Source organism: Choloepus didactylus, chromosome 20, assembly GCF_015220235.1.
Source record: "Choloepus didactylus isolate mChoDid1 chromosome 20, mChoDid1.pri, whole genome shotgun sequence".
NCBI classification, from domain to species: Eukaryota; Metazoa; Chordata; class Mammalia; order Pilosa; family Megalonychidae; genus Choloepus; species Choloepus didactylus.
This window is the reverse complement of record NC_051326.1, coordinates 61,114,069-61,119,705: the sequence shown is the minus strand read 5'-3', so window position 1 is coordinate 61,119,705 and position 5,637 is coordinate 61,114,069. Positions and strand designations below refer to the sequence as shown.

At 37.6% G+C, this 5,637-nt stretch overlaps 1 pseudogene; it reads right to left on the bottom strand.

Annotated features, from left to right (window-relative positions):
* Window positions 1–1,315: 1,315 nt before the first annotated feature.
* On the bottom strand, window positions 1,316–2,130 carry LOC119516502 (annotated as a pseudogene).
* Between the last annotated feature and the right edge of the window lie 3,507 nt (window positions 2,131–5,637).

Sequence of the window (5,637 nt, the reverse complement as noted above, 5' to 3'; positions counted from 1 at the left end):
CAGTAAAACTGAATTAAAATAAAAAGCCTGTCCCCCAGAGTCTCAGAGACAGTCCCTTTTGTTGAACATGATGCACTTTGTCCTGTAGCTGATTGCAAGTGTTTCCTGTGAAGCATCAGAATAAAAATTGTCTGCAGATGACCAAAGACCTAAAATGGCTGTGGTTAAGTTATTAGGTTAACTTATTACTGATTTATAAAAATGAAAGTTCTGATGGAAGTTCATTACAAAAGTAATACAATTGAGAAGGAAACTTCATTAACTCTGTGATGTGTAACATTTTTAAAGAATAACTGATATTATGACCAATAGCACTATACCATTGTCTAAATCAGGCAGATCAGTACTAGGACATCTTATGGACAGTGAAGATCTTGACAAAGCTCTAGGAACTTTATGTAATTTTTGAGATATGTTTATTAACATTTTACGCATACAAATTTAACCAACAAGGTTAGAAGATCCTTTATAATTTGGCAACAGTTCCCATGCGGCTCATATCATTTCAAACAAACCTATCACTTTTATTTTTATAAGGTAAGAGAACAAATCCTTTGTCATTTTACAGGGGCCCTCTGGAAAGTACAAAAGGCAGTTAAAAATCCAGAAGATGTCATTTAGGGTTTCATTTTGGGAAAGTAAATGTCAAAAAGTTGTCAGGTTTGAACACTTTGCTAATTAGAACCATGGGTCACTGTGAAACTATTTAGTTCCCTTTTTAATGAAATTGACAATAAAAGCTTTTGAAAGTAAATAGAGGAGTTAATGTGATTGTAAAAAGACTTAGTTCTTTTAAAAGTGCAAAAAGCATTGTATAAAACAATAAGGGATGATAAGGTCAACGTAAATATTGATATGTATATCATTCAGCTAAGGCATAGAATCTTTGCCTTCTAAGCAGATTACTCAGATATAACTTCTTACTAAGAACAAACCAGTAATCTAAGGAAACTTGTCATTTTAAGAGAATGAAAACCAATTTCTAGTTTTGCATGAAGATACTGTCTGTTAAGAAAACTCTTAAAAATGTTATAAACCTGTTGAATCTTAGCCAATCTTCACCACAACAAATAAAATTCCTTTCCCACAAGACTTCTAGAACTTTCTATACCCAGCCATTTTGTCCTACAAATTTCTGTTTCTCATTCTGCAACAACCAGATACTTTACTTTAGGAAAAGGGAAAAAAAAACTCTTTTTACTTAAGAAAAACACATCCTGCATAGCTTTATATATTGAAGTTACCAAGAAAGATCTTGAAGACAGCCTTCAATCCAATATTCTACAAAACAAAATTATTCTTAAAATGAAGTTTGTCAAAATAACAACTCCATGTTACAGTGCACGAGGACTTTGGATTCCTGAAGTACTGCTGGATTGCATGACATAAGTTCCTTAATTTGAACCATGACTTCCTGGGTGAATGTCCCAGGAAGACCCATCCTTTGCCACAGGCCTCCTGCATGTTTGGCTTCTGTCCACTAAATAACATTTCACTGTGGATGCTCCTCTTATAATCTTGGGAAACATAACTGGAGAGCAGCTATCTGGGCCCTTCCTGAAGGTAGCGTAGGGCATGTGAAACCCGGCCTTTTCATTCGCCCAGACCACATCACAGAGAGGCAAGATGATGGCTCCTAGTCCAATGGCAGGGCCGTTCACTGCTACAGTATTTGGCTTCTTAAACTGGATAAATGAATTCACAAAGTTTCTGATAGCTTCTGCCAGTTCAGTGTTTTCTCTTTTTCTGTGGTCTGTTAAATGCTGGATGATATAAATAAAATTGAGCCTGCAGCAGAAGATGGTGCTGATGGTGATGAGCAGCACAGGCTTGCTGTCATTGGCCACTGCTGTGTGCAGGGCGCTTTGCACTTGTTTCATTACCTTAGGATTTAGTGAATTATTCTGGACAACTTGGCCGATAAGAAGATGTGGGTGAAACCATCCTGCTTCCTCATGACAATGTCCCTGTATTGGTAGGCACTCTCCGTTTGCCTCACACTGAAACACAACTGCTTTTCAAAGGCTGGTCTCTTCTGTAATCAATAAATTTGCTTTTCCGGGCCGACACTCCAGGGACAGGTGCCTGTATGTTGGTTGTCCCATTGGCTGTTAATGCATCCATAAATGGAGATGTACCTACTCAAAGAGAGGTAAGGAAAATTCATGGCCTAGAAGGGAAATAGGAAAACATACTGAACCAGTCAGAAGCTGAATTCAGACATTTTTCCTAGGGCACTTTTTCTTAACCAGAGCTACTAGCTCTCCTTTCCCTGAAAGCTTTAATTGGTTACCAGTGTCCCTTGCTATCCTTGCCAACCGATAACATCTGATTCCTGCTTTCAAATGCTGCTTCCTCCTCTGACCAAATAGTTGACATTGGCAGGGATGGCCTTGGATTAAGTATAATATTTATTATGTTTTAGGAATATATGACTTTGATGATGTAACTATAATGTTCACTCAGGAAGAGTGGGTCCTGCTTGGCAGATCCAAGAAAAAGCTGTTCAGAGATGTGATGCTGGAAAACATCAGTCATCTGGTCTCCTTAAGTGATTCTGTCAACATTAATTACGTATATACATATGTGTATATATATATATATCTTAACAATTTTCCAAAAAACTTCCCCATATTCCACTCAGCTCCTTGCCATGATTCTTTCATAGCACATCTACATAGCTACATGAGGGAAATTTCTTTCTTATTTAATAACACATAGTTTATTACCTCACTAGAATATAGTATTCCTGACCACAGTGTTGAGTCTTTCTAGTTTCTCAGTCTTTAGTACCCAGAACTGTGCTGGAAAGTCAATGAATATTTTTTGAATAAAGAAATAAAAGCATTAAAGGCTAAGCTACTTCTCTGCTCTAAGAACAAAGGTGGTTTTTAAGATGACAATGGTAAAATAACACACATGTCCATTAACAGGTAGCATCTAGAGAGTTCTGATGGAGCTTATGTCTATTGGATTCTTTTTAAAAATGAGTTAATCTCTCCGTGGTTTAACTTACTGCGGGTTCTACATGATGCCTTTGAACTTGGACAGGGACATCATTAGCCAAAGGAACTCACTTTTTTGGCACAGTGTAGTGTGTGCTTCCTTCACAGTGGAGAGCCGCCGATGTTTCCTTCCTATGTTCGAGGTGCTTCTAGATTAACCTCCAATTTTCACTTTTTTTTTCCCTTTGCAGTCAGTCCTGAACTTGAGGGTCACGCACTTTTCTCAGCACTGATCTCACAGTCTGTGCCCAGGCAATCATTCTGCACATCCTCCAGATGACTGGGTGGGGACACTCCCTACATTGCCCAGGACAGTCTCTTCGATTGCCGATGCAGTCAGATAAATCAACTGACTGTAATGCAACCCCATCTATGAGGTTCCCTCCCAGTAACAATCAGGCCAGTGCTTTTTTGGCCAGACAGGTAGCTAATTTGAGGAATGAAATAAACCATGACAAGAGACAGTATTCGAAATATGCTTATATGATCTTTGGTTCTTTTCTAACCTTTTCATTCCCTTAGTAACATTCCACCAAATTATTATTTGCAATAATTTCAGGCAAGGAAAGAGGCCTTGAAAGTCATGAAATGGTATCCATGTAACATCTGCAAGAAAGACACATCCACCATCCTGTCAATGGTAAACTTCATGGGTATGAAAACTGGTCATCCTAATAGAGATAAGACATGAATTCAGCAAAATAATCTGGCTGCAGTTAGAGTAGAGAATAAGCAGCTTCACAGAAGAAAGTATTTGATAGTTTGAATTGAGGGAAGAAATTAACCTGAGATAAATAAAAAATCATAACATGTTCCTATGAGAGCACTTTTCCATAAGAATCGCTAAGATACCTGTCTTTTGGAACATAACGTGGTCTTCAAAGTTAATCAGATAGTTCTGTAGTTAAGCTGCTGGAATAGAGAACATCTATGAGCAAGCATGGCAGTAACTCACCCTGTGTACTTAATTAACATGGGAAATATTTTAACTGGAGACTCTCACTAAATGATCAGCTGAGAATTCATATGTGAAGAAATTAATGAATAAAGGTATATGAGCCTATTTTAATAGCCTCTCATCTCCTTACCATCAGGTGAGAACTGACACTGGAGAGAAAGACTTTGAAGGTAATGATTTTCAGAAGGTTTCACTCAGAGTTCCCCCTTGACCAAAGATATATTTACTCACATGTTTAAGAAACCCTATGTCACTAATCAATGTGAAAAACCCTTAGCAAATGGTCATCATTTAATCAACATGAGCAAATTCACATTGGAGGTAAATCATATGAATGTCATCTATGTGTGAAATCCTTAAAATACTGCTCTAAACTTGAATAACATGAGAAAATTCATATTGGAGTGAAACCCTATATATAATGAATGTGGGAAAGAATACCACAAGAGCATTGACCTTTATAGACACCAATATTGATATTGGAGAGACTTGGTATAAATCTAGTAAACATGGGAAGCATATAGTCATATTGCTAATTTATATTCACATAAAAGAAGTCACCTGGGAGAGAAACCCTGTGTCTGTAATCATTGTGGAAGGGCCTTCAGTTACCCTTCATCCTTCAGTCAACCTAAGCTAATTTACATTAAAGAGAAACCATGTGAATGGCATGTGTGTGGAAAAGCCATTCATCAAAAATCTGCCCTAAGGTGACATGACAGGACTGACAGCAGAAATGTATCAAATGTATAAAAGTCTTCAGACATGACCGTAACTTTTAAATGAACCAGAGACACCACACAAGGGAGAAATTCTATATCAGTGTAGTCCTTATGGAAATCTTCTGTTTGTGTGTTTCCTTAAATGTGAGTGAATTCTATTTGAGGGAAACACTAGGTCTGGAATCACCGCATGTCAGCCACTAGCAGACTCCCCCTCTGGTGAGCACAAGGAACCTCTGACTAGGGATAATCCCCACACAGGAAATGTGATAGGATGTCTTTACCAAAAGTTTGAAGCCTCTTGAGGAAAATCGATAATTTAAACTGGAAAAGCTACTCAGCAAAATACATATGGGAGATCTCTTACTCATAGAGGAATTCTTGTAGGATATATGTGGATTCACACTCTGAACATCACCCTCTGTCTTATGAATGAAGGACATTGTTCAGTGGTCACTCATTCCTTAGCATTAAAGTTCTCACATTGAGGAGAAACCAATCCTAATATCAAAGTGGAAAACCTTCAGCTGGATTTCCCACCAAAAATAAGACTGGAAAAACTTTCCAATATTTAACCCACAATTCATGTGATTATTTAGAATTTGGCCCAGTGGTCTCACAGTTAAAAATGTAGGAATGTGAAGTGATCTGGGAATGTCTCAGCATTTTTTTAATTTCAGTTTTATTGAGATATATTCACATACCGTTCAATCAGCCATGGTGTACAATCAGCTGTTCACAGTATCATCTTATAGTTGTGCATTCATCACCCGAATCTATTTTTGAACGTCTTCCTTGTAACAGAAAGAATCAGAACAAGAATAAAAAATAAAAATGAAAAAGAACACCCAAACCATCCCCCCATCCCTCCCTATTTTTCATTTAGTTTTTGTCCCCATTTTTCTATTCATCCATCCATACACTGGATAAAGGGAGTGCGATCCACAAGGTT